The sequence below is a fragment of the Nansenia antarctica genome (assembly GCF_963989245.1).
Source record: "Nansenia antarctica genome assembly, chromosome: 12".
In the NCBI taxonomy this organism is placed as follows: Eukaryota; Metazoa; Chordata; class Actinopteri; order Argentiniformes; family Microstomatidae; genus Nansenia; species Nansenia antarctica.
In genome coordinates this window covers 22,373,227-22,390,128 of record NC_137682.1, presented here as the reverse complement: position 1 = coordinate 22,390,128, position 16,902 = coordinate 22,373,227, and the positions used below count along the sequence as shown (strand labels likewise).

The window sequence follows — 16,902 nt, the reverse complement described above, 5'->3', positions numbered from 1 at the left end:
TTACTAAGATGTAACACACTTAACCCAGCAGAGACCTTGCCAACCCCAGAAGATGGGGAACCACACGATTGTGTGAAGGAAGCTATGAGGTACTCTAAGCTTAGAGCAGATCTACTAGCTTTGCCTTTAAAGGAAGCTGACGTTGAGTATTGGACTGATGGATCTTGTTACCGGGTAGGAGAAAGTTTACGTGCTGGGTATGCCATAGTCCGATCCCAAAATTCAGGGTTCATTGTGGAACAAGCCGAGGCTGTTCCTCAGCCTTGTTCAGCTCAGTTGGCTGAGTTGATTGCCCTCACAGAAGCATGCAACTTGGGAACCGGACGAAGAGTGACAGTGTACACCGACTCTGCCTACGCCCATAATGTGTGTCATCTACATGGAGCTGTATGGAAGGGACGGGGTTTTAAGAAAACTGATGGTTCGCCTATTCAGCACCACGCTCAAATCATGAAGCTGTTACAAGCCATGATGAAACCAAGGGAATTAGCCATAGTGAAGTGTGCCGCACACAGATCTGACTCATCACATGTCACACAAGGTAACAGGGCTGCAGATGATGCAGCCAAAGCCATTACAGGAGCAGACAAAGCAGGTAAAGTTCTGCTGGTCACACATGAAGCACAGTTACAGGGCATGGTCACGCTTGAGGATTTGTTGATGTTACAGAGTGGGGCAAATGCGCTAGACAAAAACCTATGGTTAACAAGGGGGGCTAGTCAGGATGACACAGGTCTATGGAGAAATCATGAGGGACTGGTTGTGGCACCCCCAGATTTATTAGGCATGCTGATACAGGAAGCCCATGGATTAGCACATGTGGCCAGGGGGGAGGTAAGACGCAAGATCACCAAGGAATATGGTTTTTGGGCTCCATATTTATTGGAACAAATAGACCATATCCTTGGTCAATGTGTGGTCTGTTTGAAAAACAATATCAGACCTGGAATACCAGTGGGAACTGGGCATATCCCTACCCCAAACGGGCCAATGAAACATTTGGTGATTGACTATGTGGACATGATTCGTCCTGTTGCAGGATACAGGTACATGTTAGTTGTAGTGGACAGGTTCAGCAGATGGGTAGAAGCATGCCCCACTCGAAAAAAGGATGCTCAGTCTGTAGCAAAGTTCCTATGCAGGGAATTCATACCTAGGTTTGGAATTCCAGATAGGATAGCGTCAGACAATGGTAAGGAATTTGTGGATAAGACGGTAAAGCTTATACTACAAAAGTTGGGAATCAAGCAGAGGTTTGGGTGTATTTACTCACCTCAAAGCCAGGGGATGGTAGAGAGGATGAACGGGGTCCTTAAGAACCGTCTTTCTAAGGTCTGTCAGCATACAGGTCTTAATTGGGTGGAAGGACTCCCTCTTGCATTGATGGCCTGTCGTTCCAGTGAGATTCGAGGGCTGCACTTGACTCCCCATGAACTGGCTATGGGGAGAATAATGACAGCTCCCTGTGCACGAACCAGTGGGAAAGGGCCAAGTTTGGCTCTCTTGGAGAGTGACATGAAAGCCTATGTACAGTACATGACTAACCGGCAAAAGAGTATCTCTTCTTATGTGCTCCACAAACAGGAACGTGAAAAGGAGGTGAACGCACAGGAGAGGAAGGACGCGTTGCAACCGGGTGACAAAGTATACGTGAAGGTCTACAGACGGAAGTGGCATGAGGCTCGACGGGAAGGACCATACGAGGTCGTTCGGTGCACTGGGACTGCCATCCAAATCAAGGGGTCCCCCACCTGGTATCACGTTCATCACTGCATCAAGGCACCCAATGAGGACGATGAGGGAGAGCCTCAGCAGGATGGTGAGGAGACCCCTGGGGACGAGGAAGTCCACAGCTTGGACATCCAGGCTGACGAAGATGTTGGTGAGTATCTGCGCCGTGATGCAGATGATGCCGGGGGCCTCGTCCCAGACCCTGTCCAGCCCAGAGATGAGTGGGCCAAGGGAGATCGTGAAGGATCCAGTGACTGCGACACCCCTCTTGGGGGTTCTACCAAGCCTGGTGTTGCCCCTGTTGTCACCCCTTCCGACCCTGACAATGCTCCAGACGGAGATGTCAGCAACCCGGGCGGCTGCCCGGACCAAGGTACCATTGAGAGACACAGACCTGTCAGTGATACACCCCAACCAGACAGATCCCGTGATACACCAAGGCCAATTAGGAGGAAACTCAAGCCATGCCGTTTCAGAGACTAATATACCCCTTAGTGTTCCTACCCCATTGACTTCCTTGGACAATGTTACACTTCACTCACACACTGTTATGCCTGGACGTCAGAGAAGAATGATCACAGCAGGTAGAGCTTTTCTTTGCCCACATTCACGTTGTACTGTTGATGATTGTTTGATCTATACCGCCGAAGCGGACGAGTGGTATTTACTGGATGCTAAATATGTTACACTTAATCAACACTCAAGCAACACGCAAGAAACTCGTGTGACATTAACTAATGTTGACAAGGTGTTGAACTCGTATTGGTGTGCTAGACGTAATATCGGTGAACAGGTGTCTAGTAAATCCAACAATTTCAAGGACAAAGTTTGTAGGAACACTCCTGACTTTCCACACTACTATTCGTTGGACTGTGAGAAATTTGTGCATGAATATGTTCACGTTGAGTTACCAGGAAAGGTTGAAAATGTTGCTGTAAAGGCTTCTACGAAGGCGATTGTAGTCGCTACTGACGATTATTTGTTGTATGATTCTAATCACCTGGGGACACGGTCCCACCCTAATTCTGCCACTAGTATCATGAAAGATTTTGCTTCAAAAATGAATTATTCTGATTGCTGGATTTGTCAACAGGTCCCTGTAAGTACATCTGCTCCTATGTTTTTCCCCATACCGTTAACTAAAGCAGAATGGTTTCATTATAATTGGCAGGGTTTAGCCCAATTTGTTTTACAGGGCAAGAACCAGAGCTCTTCTTGTCAGCCCAGCACGATTCTGGTTCCTTTAAATTCTTCCTATGCAGGTGTGGATATTGGTGTGTTGGAACGTCTGACAGCAGCAGTTAACGAACACCATAGGCCTAGCGGTGTGGGGAAGGTTATTATTGATAGGCTTACACATTTGTCACAACCAACAGGTCCGAAGAAGATATATATTATCCAAGCTATGTTCGTTCAATTGAATGGTACTGCATTGAGTCCTCATCTGTCATGTTCTGGGAGTGTGACTTCTACACGGTGGAGAGGTTCAGTTGTTATTTCTGGATTGAAATGTAAAGTTGTTGATTGTGCTATGGTGCCTCAAATGAAATTACATGATACCAATACTACCAGACGGCAGAAAGGCACCACGCAGCTTAAGGTCATGCCTCTCGTAAATATTACAACCTGTATTGACATACAATCTCGGCTCAAGGGCAGCGCGATTCGTCAGCTAGGGGCCGCGTCTTGTATAGGTGGTGTCATTTTCTTGTATCCTGGTACGGAGCTTCAACTCCCAGAGGGTGTGTTTCTTGTGTGTGATAATAATGCATTCTCTAAGCTTCCTGCTTTGAGTGAGGGTCTTTGTTATTTAGCTCATCTGATACCTTTGATTAGGAAAGTTACTCGGGAGGAGATGTCTGTACTTCACAAACAAGCAACCCATCGTAGTCGTAGGGCGTTATCTACCGCTCAGAAGTTTTTTGGCCTAATATTCCCAAGTTATGGTGTCTACAACTCTCAGACTGAATTAAGTGCCCTATCATCCGTTCTTGAAAAACACATTAATGCTTCGGATGCTGTAGTATCTGCCCTGGCTACTGAATTGACTGAAACTAAGAATGTAGCTCTCCAAAATAGAATGGCTTTGGACATTATTTTGGCCAGTCAGGGTGGTACTTGTGCTTTGATAGGCGGTGAATGCTGCAGTTATATTTCGGATTCTGGTAACGCTCTGTATGATTTCCATGAATCTAACAAGAAGGGTATAGAGGATTTACGTAAAGAACACGGTTGGAATACATTGGATTTCTTTGATTCTGCTTTTTCAGGTATTGGTAATATGATCAGGTCCGTCGCTATTATTCTTGTTGTCATTATCATCTGTATTATGTTACTTGGTATTTTAATCAAATGTTTTGGAAAGTGTATTTCTGATGTTCCGGTTAATGCTTTAATGATGGCCGACATAGCTGATGAGCAAAAGCTGGATTCTGCTTTGCTTTCTGATTTTGTTTCCTCTTTTGATGATTTGTTTATTAAGTGATGTTTTGTGATTGTTTGCTTCGGTTCCTGTTTGTTTCTTTCTATATCATGTGATTGATGTCAGTTGTGAAGTGATGTAATGGTTACGCGACAATGGAAGCTCCTGACTATGAAAGTGTTATCAATCTGAGACAGCGGTAAAGGCTGTTCTCCAACTGGGGCCATGTGCTAGCAACCTCTGACCCTGCCGCTTCGAGGACGAGGGAAACATCGGTCGTTGGAAATTTCTGTATCTCAGTTTTTGTATTATGCATGATGAACTGAGTGTGGTTTAATTGTGATTGTTATTTACAAGATTCTTTTTATTATTGGTTGTTTTCTATTTTTTGTATGTGTTATCTTTGGTTCATAGTACTGGTCCTGGGTTGGTCTGTGTGGAGGTTCTACCAAGATTTGTTGATGTGTTGATGTGTTGATGTGTTGATGTGTTGATGTGTTGATGTGTTGATGTGTTGATGTTGTTGATGTGTTGATGGGATGATGTAGTTTTTCTGTCTGTCGTTTAGTTTCGGAACACACTCTGCGTGTTCCGAGGGGGGCTGTGTCGTGTATTTTCATGCTCTGTAACCATAGCAATGGCCCTCTAATACACACAATGGCCTTTTGACATGCATGTGCAGAGGCTGTAATATCATCATGAGTAGATATAATTGCATTAGGGCCCGAGCCAGAAAGACGCCCATAGCATAAATTGCATTAGAATTGTATTAGACCATAGGGTGAATTGCATTAATAACATCCTATTTACAGGACAGAAAATGACCTCACCTACTATGATCTCACTGGAAAACTTTGTATCTAACCAAATTAAAATGACGTGGACTCTGTTTTGATTGGCTCAGCGACAGTGACAAGGGGGGGGTATAAAATCCTGTACACAGAGGGACTCTTTCTCTTTTTCTTCATATCCATATCTTTGACTTAATATCCTGTGACCGATTCGGACCACCAGCTCCATTGAGGGGCCATGCTGTGTAACCTGCTTTTTTGAATAAACAAGTCTTAAATTCAAGAACTCTTCTTCATTTTTAGCAGTAACAGATACCAAAATATACGAAACTTGTAAAGGCAACATTTCAGCTTTTAGCTAATGGAGGTTTAAAATGGAGGTTTAAATTCGCCGCTCCCGGCGAAATGCATTCTGGGAGGCAGTATGCGTACTGTGTAAATCAGGGGTCCCCAAACTTTTTTCTGTGAGAGCCACATCAATTTTCCTTTCTGTGATGGGGGGCCTGGGTCGGTCTCTAACATAAATAATATGGAACGGAGTGGAACGGTGTGAAATGGAGGCGGTTGCGCTAAGCAATTGCGCGCAGGAGAGCACTGGTGGATTTCGTTGTTTGGTACCTGTACTGTAGCAATGACAATAAAGACCATTCATTCATTCAAACAAAGTCTAAACAGTTGAATTTGGATGGAATTTATACCTATAGTGATATGTCAAATGAAATATAATCAGTTTTACAGTCTGATACATGAGGGAGGACCCTCATCATACACGGGGGGACCCATGAAGCAGGGCTGTCTGGGGGTCCTTAAACGAGCATCAAACACTTAATTTCTTGCATTCTGGTGAATTTAGATGCTCCAATTTGTGACCTTTCTGCATCAATTTATGGTGGAAATGTCATTATTTATGTAAAGGAAAACACAATATTCAGGCACCAGATGACCATTCAAAATGTAATGTAATATAATGCAATATACGGCTCTCAGGCATTCTGTACTTTCAAATGTGTATTCTCCTTGAGCAGTCAACATCAACTATCAGCTATTTCGCTAGCAAATACGAAAGCTAACTTATTTGCGAAACAGCGCCCCCGCCACCACGTCGGCGCAATGCCGCAATTGCAGTTAGAAATTACAGAAATCCACCGAGTGCAGCGCTTGTAGAAAATACGACCGTCAGAGTTTTGTCGAGAGCTGGAGGCGGCTAGAAATATGACGGAGGCGGCCGCCTCATAATTCTCTATGCAGGAAAAACCCTGCTTGACACAGATCATGAACATCTGTAAAATGATTTCGTTTTCTCCTGCAGCTGGGCATTTACATTATCTAATCCCCTATTGTTTCAATTCATCTGGTGCCTACTTGCGGACAGACTCACCGCGGGACACACCTCCTCCGCGACCACATTCATACATTTATTGACAAACTTCTTTGCATTTAACAATAATAATCACTTGTGCACTGTTGGTTAAAAACCCTGCATTCTGAATCAACTTTTCTCTTTACCAACTGTTTGGCCATTTTTCATCTCTCTGAATTTTCGTTCTAGCTCGCGTGCACCTGCTACAGATCCGTGCTCGTTCACTATGGAACGTTATGTTGAATGTACCGCATTCTGTGGGCGGGTGAAACTAACTAATAATGTAATTAATGAAAATAGTTTATAACTAAGGGGGACATTTTAATTTGAAAGCCAACCTTTAATATCAAATACAGATATGATATGATTAAAACATATATTTAAAGTTTAATTTTCAAAATATGTTTCTGGCATTGTTGAGAGTGCGTGGGGGCGATGTTGTTCAAAGGGCCAGTCCAAGTGTGTGGGTGGGCCGTGTTCGGCCCGCGGGCCGTAGTTTGGGGACCCCTGGTGTAAATGGTCGGCTGGTTTTCGCATACTTATTATGAATTTAGTAGGCAGTATGCAGTATATACTCATTGAGTATGCTAGTATGCAGTATGCTAGTATACCATTCCGAACACAGCCATAGTCCACACTCAGCACAGTCACAACACCAGGGCGAGTGTGCGTTCCTGTAAGGTTCCAGAGTGAATAGTGTAGCTCGCAGTTCCTTCTTCTATACTGGAACATTACTGTGGAACAGCCTTCCACTTAATATAAAACAAGCAGAAACTAGGAGGGCTTTTAGAGGACAGGTTAGAGCTTACCTCTGGAGCAAGGTGAACAGATAGGAAAGCCTACTTTTATTATTTTATTCTTAGCCTACTTTCATTATTTTTATTTTTCCTAGAAGTTCCTAATCCCTTTGTTTGGGGGGGGGGGGTAATGTTTATTTAATGATTGTTTGATGTTATTGTTGTCTTGTATGTTAATATCAAAGGACCATGTTGGAAATAAGTGCTCACACTTTCACATGTCATCCCTTGGATGACTGTTTTTACTCGATCCATGAATAAACTCAATCAATCAATCAATCAGGCCCGATGTCATCTCTACTCTCTCTGATGTCCAACTGGGGGCAAGTACGATGGGTAGAAAAGTGTCGGCTATGTCCGGGATCTTCACAGAGCAGCTGGACCAGGATACGGGGGGTAGTGGTGGTCTAGTGGATAGTGAGTTGGACTTGTGATCGGAAGGTTGTGAGTTCAAATCCCGCCTGAAGCCACACCACTACTAGTGTGCCCTTGGGTAAGGCACTTAGCCCTCAGTTACTCCAGGGGGAATGTCCCTGTCATTCGTAATTGTAAGTCGCTTTGGATAAAAGCGTCTGCTAAATGGCAAAATTAATTAAAATGAATATGGCTATAAGTGGTTTAGCATCCAACGTCCGTGGACAGCAGCAGTACATCGCAGCTGATGATGTTTATCCGAATGGTGTTTGATGATTCCTCCACTGAAACAGAGCTCCTGACACTACTGCCCTTGAAGACAACAACGAGGGGAGTTGACATCTACAACGCGGTGAAGAGGTTCTTCGTGGAGAAAAAGGTGCCATTGGAAAAGCTGGTGTACAGACGGGGCTCCCGCCATGGCGGGCCGACATGCAGGCTTCATTGCACAATGTAAAGGTGACACAGACGTTTCCAAAATTCCTACATTACCACTGCATCATTCACCAGCAGGCGTTATGAGCAAAAGTCACCGGCTTGGATCATGTGATGACTCCCGTCGTGAAGATAATAAATGGCACGCTCCAACAACACAGAATATTCAAGGTGCTATTGGAGGAGCTGTCAGCTGAATATAGTGACCTGTTACTACACACAGAAATCCGGTGGCTCAGCAGGGGATGGGTTTTGCTGCGTTTTTTGGCACTTTTGGGTGAGTGATCAAAGAGTTCATGCAATCCAAAGGGGAAGACATCTCGCTGCTCGAGGACACTGTATGGATACTTGACCTTGCATTTTTAACAGACATTACTGGGAAACTGAACCATCTGAACTGTGAGCTGCAAGGCAAACGTAAGACTGTCGCTGACATGATAAGCGCTGTAAACGCATTTAAAGCTAAGATGTACACTTTCTCTGTGCATTTACAGAGAAAAAAAGTGCTGCACTTTCCCTCAGTGCCGTCCGTGCTGAATGACAATGCTTCTGCATCTGGGGCTTTTGACAAAGCTGCAGAAAAGTACTCTCAAGTCATAAACAGACTTGGTCAAGAGTTTGAGAACAGGTTTTGTGACTTTGATCAACTTGAGCCATGTGTGATATTCATTGCAAATCCTTTCATGTAAGTGGACATGACATGCATTGCTGAGCAACTTTCAAGTGCAACGTTCAACTTGGATGCTGGACAGGTGGAGATTGAAATCCTAACGTTGCAAAATGACATCCACCTCAAAGCCCATCAGGGTGCACCAAACCTTTGGTGCCTTGTGGACACAGACAAGTACAAAGGTATGAAAGTTGCCTGCCTTTTTGGTTCAACCTATCTCTGTGAATCAGCCTTTTCTGTGTTTCATTAAGGACAACCACAGAGCACGCCTTACTTAAGCAATATCACACGAGAGGGAGTGTGTTATACTGAATATCAGCACGGCTGTGATTCGGTCGTAGGTACGAGGCCGCCAGGCGACCTCAAGTGTGATATTGCTTTTATACAACAGTTCTACAGCGCAATTTATTAATGAACAGTAATAAGTGACAACAGATTATTATTTGTTTGTTTATTTAATCATTTATTTTGGCTCCGTCAAGAAAAAATTGTTCCGCAACGGGACTGTTCGACTGGACCAGCACGAAGCCCAAGGTAGCTGCTGATGCTGTAGAGCTCCCCTTTAGTTGTCCGGATGGACCCAAAAAACTGCCTCAGGACTGTATTTAGCTCGGCCTTCTCAATGGACTGAATGTTGATGTCTATATGTTTAAGGCTTAGCCAAGCCTGGAGGCAGTTCAAGGCCCATGTTGTTTGCCTTACGGTGTTAATTTCATTTTTACTCTTCTCCAATTTGTCCAGGTCGGCCGGTGTCATATCAGCACACCTGGGGGTTTGCACTGAAGTACCTTCCTCCTCTCCTTCTGATTCATAATTTAAGTCAAATGTTATATTTGGAAATATATCCATCTTCTGTTTCTGTTGTAGGCTAGGCTATATGACCGTTAATGTAGTCTAATTAACGGTAATTCAACACCTGTGCGGCGGAGTGATACATATAGTTAAAAGTCCCAGTGCTGTTATACTGTATATCGTAACTCATGGAATGCCTCTTGTCCAATCAAATTACTTGGTCGGAACTAACTGTTGTATAATGATGCACATCTACAAGACTCACTCAGAGTTGCAGTGGCAAATGATCCCCCAGATTACACTAGTGAGCAGCATGCAGTGCCAGGCTTCCCACTAACAGGCATTCACAGACAAAGAAAAAGAAAACAGATGTTTTCAGTGAAATACCATGGCAACGTTAGACTCAAATATTGTACAAAAATGTGAAAACATTCAAAGTGTAACAGATGATTGATTTGTTAAAAATGCTCCAGATTTGGTGATTAGTATAAATGTTTTTTTACATTTTTTTGAGTAACTGATAATTTGTAGAAACATGGGACAGAGTTCATGATTTGAAGATGTGACAGTTAATGATTTCCTAAAAATGTGTACAGAAGTGATCATTTGTACAAAAGCACAAATCAGGTGTACCCATTCATACACTACTGTCAAGAAAGATATTTCCAAAAATGTTCAGAAATGTGATAACTCTGAATTTCAAATGTTAAAACAGATTGAGATTAAGAGAAATAAATAATGTTGCATGTTTAAATAATATTATGCACAATTTAAGACGACAGCCCCCATAAATGGCCCATTTTCTGGCTTCACTGCATCAATTGTATCTCTCATAGGAATCCAGTGGGCGGTCCTTGTTTCACTGTATCCAGTTATGATAGACTATCAATGGGTTTCACCAAGACACATAAGCTTCTGCTTGGTCTAGTTCCTGACTGAAGCATAAATAACAAATAAAATGACCACAATAGTGATCTTTATTTGTTTATTTGGATACCCATTAGATACTCTTTCTGGGGTCCACACAAAACACACAATACAAAGCAACGGGGAATGTTGGATGACAATACAGAGTTGACAAGACTTAAAACAGTCAAAACCCTCTTTGATTCTAAACTCTTTCACAATCTTTCCCTCTTTTAGTAGCAGACAATTAAACGGGTGATGAGCTCAGCTAATTAAATCCACCTAGCGACACACACACACACACACACACACACACACACACACACACACACACACACACATGCAAACACACAAAGATCCTATAAAAGTGGTCTATAGAAGAAGGCACCCAGCAGGTACCTTGTTATCAGTATAAATAACACCCACTCCTCCCTACTTCAAAAACCCAATCAAGGAAGAGAAAAGGAGAGATAGAAAATAAGACACGATGTGAAAAGGGTGAATAGCAAAAGCATAGGTCATAGTGTCATGAATGTCACCCAGTGCTTGATTCTTGTGTATGAGGCAGGAAAAGTGACGCCTGGCCGAGCTGCTGTGCTCCAGGGTGTCATGACAACATGATTGTCTTCAAATGAAAGGTCAGCTCATGGGGGACTCCTGCATACGGAAGCGCGACACACACACACACACACACACACACACTCTCTCTCTCTCTCTCTCTCTCTCTCTCCTCTTTCTTACTTACTTGATGTCTGTGTGGTTCATCAGGGAAGAATGAGAGACAACAGCACTCAAGAGAATGGCCTAAGAACAGAGCCCACTATTACTGTACCACTAATAGAAATCATTTGTGCATCTCTGAGGGTCCAGGGAAACTAGTGAGAGAGTGTATGGGAAGATACATATGACGATAGTACCAGGTCACATCTGTCTGCAGTTCACAACTTAGGTTTCATGCTATCAATCGATCAAACAAGTCATCAAATAAAAAAAGAACAATGCTTCATTACCAGGCCAGTTCATGACAGAATAGCGGTGCTCTGTAGGCTAGCAAACCGTGCAGCTCCTACCCTGCCAGTCTGCACTGATATTTGAGGAGCGGTAACAAGTTCAACAACTTCGCTGGTGGACTTAAGTAACATTTTGGGCATCATATACCATCAAATGGGGGAAATGCGACTTGGAAATATGTCAAAATGCGGGACTGTCATGCACAAATCAGCCATAAAACATTGTTGATAGCTAGCTAGAGACATCAGCATACTAGCATCTAATAAAAGTCGATAATACATTGAAAATACATTAAACTAAGATAATATGATGGTTATCATACATTTTAAAATCTTTATTATAATTAATTATAAATAATTACATTTGTGGTTTTCTTTTGTTGCTTGTGTGTTTGCCACTACCATCCTGTCGATGATTCGCAAGGCATTCTGGGAGATTTCAACACTTGATTTTAACCTTTGGAAAAAAAACTCAGTTATGGGAATTGAAAAAGATAGTAGAGTATTGGGGCGGTCTGTATAAAATTATGAAGAGGATTCGAGGTGGGCATTTAAAAACAACTGAAAGATATTAAAATTATGAAAATTCTCTGAATGATGTCTGTTTGCAGTTAAAACTGTCTCTGAAAAAGGAGGTGATTCCACCTGCTTTCTTATGGGATCTAACGACATCTAAGGTTCTAATTGTGTGTGTGTGTGTCAGTGGAGGCTGGTGACTTCCAGAATTGAGGAGGCCAATTTTTTTTCCGCTTGCTCGCTTCACTCGCGATGGAATGTTCCCTGTTCTTCTTATCTGTCTTTGTTAAAAATTATTAATTTGTGTTTGGCGGTACTGAAGGGATTGGGACACTCTCAGGATGGTGGATGAAGCAGCTTTTATTGCCTGCACAATGGGTCATCAAATAAACAAAACAATTGGCATGAATCTCTGGTCCGCCTGCAGCAGCTATTGTCCCTTCTGCTCAGGCTCACAACATTCACCACAACATACTACATACAATCAATGACATGTCAAAAGCACTCAAACACTATGTCAATCAGACACACAACATACAATTCAGAACAATACTTCATCCATTTCTAATATTTATCCTGCAGAACAGCACTCATACGCGTGTGGCGGAAAAAGGTACTACACGGAGGCCAGGCCTCCTGTTCCCACCCATTTTCAGTGATTTGGCCAATCACATATTGCCATGAAAAAAATTGCATTACATTGACTTCTATGAGAAACCACTTTCCGACAGGAGGCCTGGCCTCCGTGTAGTACCTTTTTCCGCCACACGCGTGTATGAGTGCTGTTCTGCAGGATAAATATTAGAAATGGATGAAGTATTGTTCTGAATTGTATGTTGTGTGTCTGATAAAAAATATAATTATTGCTTTTTTAAATCTCTCTCTCTTCTCTCAAATTATTGGGGAGGCCAGGCCTCCTCCACCTCTATGGAGGAGCCTCCACTGGTGTGTGTGTGTGTGTGTGTGTGTGTGGGGGGGGGGGGGGGGGGGGGGCTGACTCAATAAGAATTGGTGTCTTGTTATCTTCATCTAACCAAATTTCTGTTATAAATAAATGTATAGCTAATCATGTCGTTGATTAAGAAAGACTTATTAACTACGGATCTGGCATTGAAAAGTGCTAGCTTGAGTGGTTTTGTGTTTGGTCTCTGTGTGCGCTGTGTGGCAGGGTACAGAGATTCAATTTGAGGGGTGTATTAAAAATTCTGACTCACGATTAACTGTTCTGTTACTGATATGAACAGGGATAGCAAGAATCCAGCTTTATATCAGGAATGTCAGTGGTATCAACTCTATGGAAGCGGGGACTGTTAGAGCATCACTACGGGTGTCATCCGGGAGAGGGGGATGGGGGATGGAGATCGTTCTCCCATTATAACCATTGTAACGTTTTGAGAGTGCATATTTAGCCAGGCTACTTTCTTCCTTCCTATAATTATTTTTTGTTATTAGATGGATCATTGGGAGCTTTCTTAAACCAAAGGCTTAATACTACCTACTGAGGATGTCATGCATGGGGCTGACCGCAGTGTGTGTTTTGTGTGTGTGTAAGAGAGGGAGAGAGTTCACTGTGAACTTAAGCCTTAAGACTGACTGTTAAAAGCTCTGCTGCCTTCCCAACACCCAGCCCCTAATGGTTAATGTCTCTCACCAAAATAGACACACTGCCAGATGGAGGGAGAGAGGGAGAGAGAGAGAGAGAGAGAGAGAGAGAGAGAGAGAGAGAGAGAGAGAGAGAGAGAGAGAGAGAGAGAGAGAGAGAGAGAGAGAGAAAAAGGGAATGGGGGAATGGAGGCAGGAGGTACAGGGGAGAATGAGAGAAGGTGAAGAGGGAAAAAGATAGCACATGCATCACACATGCTCATTTTGTCTCTCTTTCACACGCACACACACGCACACACGCGCGCGCGCACACACACACGCACGCACACACGCACGCGCACGCACACACACACACGCACGCACGCATGCACACACACACACACACACACACACACACACACACACACACACACACACACACACACACACACACACACACACACACACACACACACACACATACACACACACACACACACACACACACACACACACACACACACACACACACACACACACACACACACACACACACACACACACACACACACATACACACACACACGTAACGAAAGGCTGAGATGCAAAAGGCAACAGAGTGACAAAAGACCCAGATGGCAGAGAGAGAGAATAGAATAGACTTTATTGTCCTTGTACAGTTGCCTGTACAATGACATTGTAGTGGTTCTTCTGAAGGTGCAAAAACAGAAAACATATTCACAAACATATACACATAATATGTGTATATGTTTGTGAATATGTTTTCTGTTTTTTTGTGATATGTTATATTATAACATATCACAAATATTACACACTAGACAAAAAATGCTATAAAACAAGCTAAGAGACAATGAGGTCCGTGGTGTCAAGTGCAAATAAGACAACAATCTTAAGAAAATAAAAACAACTATAAAAGCAAGCTAAAAGACATGAGGTCAGTGGCGTTATAATACTATAATAATACTGAGGGGAAACATTAGGAGGAGGCAGTGGCGTGTCCAGACCTTTTTCACTGGGGTGGCCCAGGTGGGGCACCTTGTTATGCATGGGTGGCACAATTTTGAGAATTTAACACTTAATTCCCTGCATTCTGGTGAATTTGTACACACCATTTTGTGCTTTTTATTACCATTTCTGTCTCCACTCCCCATTGTATACTTTAATTGGGCTACTAAGGTCATGTTCTTACATGAAAATCTGAATCATGACCCAGAGCAAGCGGATGAGTTTGCGTTCTCACATCCCTTTATGTAAACAAAGTAACAGGCAATTGAAGCAACAGACGTGGTAGTTGATTGGTCAGGAAAATAGAAAACTGCCCGTTCGTCCCGCTCTTATCCAGATCAACACGCATGCGCTGTTGGTTTCCTATGGACAGCCTCGATGCGTCGTTTCTAATCGGAGCGAAACCACCCTTTTCAAGCGCCGGAGCATGTGTTGGTTGTTTGCTCCGGGAGTGACTTCGAATGTGCGTTCTCACAGCTCCAAACAACGCAGAGCAAAGCGAATTTTATCCTAAACTCTGATTCCAAGTGAAGCAAAACGTTTTAACCACTAGCACAACACCGTAGCCTATATGTAGCTATGCAAAAGTCTAACGTTATTAATGGTACTCACATTTCTTCAGGAGCGCCAAGACCAGCACACCTCACCGCTGATCAAATGTGTTCTGTTCGAAAAGTTCGTCTCGTGGCGCGAAGTGGCCTCTGCTCTGAGTGACTAGGCAGATAGCCAATCAATCAGGGTGGCACCTAGGGTGGCCAATCAGATTTCAGGGGTGGCCCGAGCCACCCCTGGCCCCCCCCCTGGACACGCCCCTGGGAGGAGGAGTATGACCAGAAATGAAATAAACGACAGGAAAAAGGATGATATTCAATATAATATTATTATAAACTTTGATTCAAAAGTTATGAATAAAACGTTCTAAATAAAATGACATATCTACATGTTCAATCATCTGGGAATAACCAAATGGGGATAAATATAACAAAAGAATCCAGAGAGGGATAAAGGGATGAAGGGATGGACAAACAAAGGGAGAGAAAAGGGGGATAGGTCTGAGGAATAACACATGATCCAGTAACCCTTTACAATAAGGACACATTCATCAACATTCATTCATGTCATAGTAAGCATGATTTGATATAATCTGCATTCACAAAACCTGAACAAAAAACCTGAACAGCTTGATAAAGACACTAGCAAATGGCTTATTACAGTCATTATTCATGTTAAAGTCTCACTTAAGTGACTTAGACAACTATACTAAATCTTATCTGGGTAAATGTTAGGTTACCTACTTTAATTGTTAACTCAATTAAAATGGTCAAAAAGAAACAGGAAGTCGTTTTTGTGCTAACCACGATGTTTCAAGCCAGCAGACTGACTGACTGACTGACTGACTGGCTGACTGACTGACTGACTGACTGCACAAGACTGACTGACTGACTGACTGACTGACTGGCTGACTGACTGACTGACTGACTGACTGACTGACTGACTGACTGACTGATTGACTGACTGACTGACTGACTGCACATGACTGACTGACTGACTGACTGGCTGACTGGCTGACTGACTGACTGACTATAACTGACTGACTGACTGACTGTATGACTGACTGCACATGACTGACTGACTGACTGACTGACTGCACATGACTGACTGACTGACTGACTGGCTGACTGACTGACTGACTGACTGACTGCACAAGACTGACTGACTGACTGACTGCACAAGACTGACTGACTGACTGGCTGACTGACTGACTGACTGACTGACTGCACAAGACTGACTGACTGACTGACTGCACAAGACTGACTGACTGACTGACTGACTGACTGACTGATTGACTGACTGACTGACTGACTGACTGCACATGACTGACTGACTGGCTGACTGACTGACTGACTGACTGGCTGACTGACTGACTGACTGCACATGACTGACTGACTGACTGGCTGACTGACTGACTGACTGACTATAACTGACTGACTGACTGACTGACTGCACAAGACTGACTGACTGACTGACTGACTGACTATAACTGACTGACTGACTGACTGCCTGACTGACTGACTGACTGACTATAACTGACTGACTGACTGACTGTATGACTGTATGACTGACTGACTGTATGACTGACTGACTGTACTGACTGACTGACCTGACTGACTGACTGACTGACTGACTGACTGCCTGACTGACTGACTGCACAAGACTGACTGACTGACTGACTGTATGACTGACTGACTGACTGACTGACTGACTGACTGTCTGACTGACTGACTGACTATGACTGACTGACTGACTGACTGCACATGCTCCTCACATCTTTGATTGTCCATTTGCCTTGTGACTCACTCCTAGGTTCACTACAATGTTATTCAGCTGGGTATACCATTTATCAATTCATTAGCACTCAACAGTGTATTTTATGTGGATGTATGCAACATT

The 16,902-nt window shown here is 43.3% G+C and overlaps 1 protein-coding gene across 1 annotated transcript in view; it reads left to right on the top strand.

Annotated features, from left to right (window-relative positions):
* The window catches only part of LOC308169009 (neoverrucotoxin subunit beta-like), a gene marked incomplete at its 3' end in the record, with an annotated part of 34,054 nt that overhangs the window by 15,185 nt on the left and 1,967 nt on the right, over positions 1-16,902 (top strand). The gene's annotated exons all lie outside the window — the stretch shown is intronic.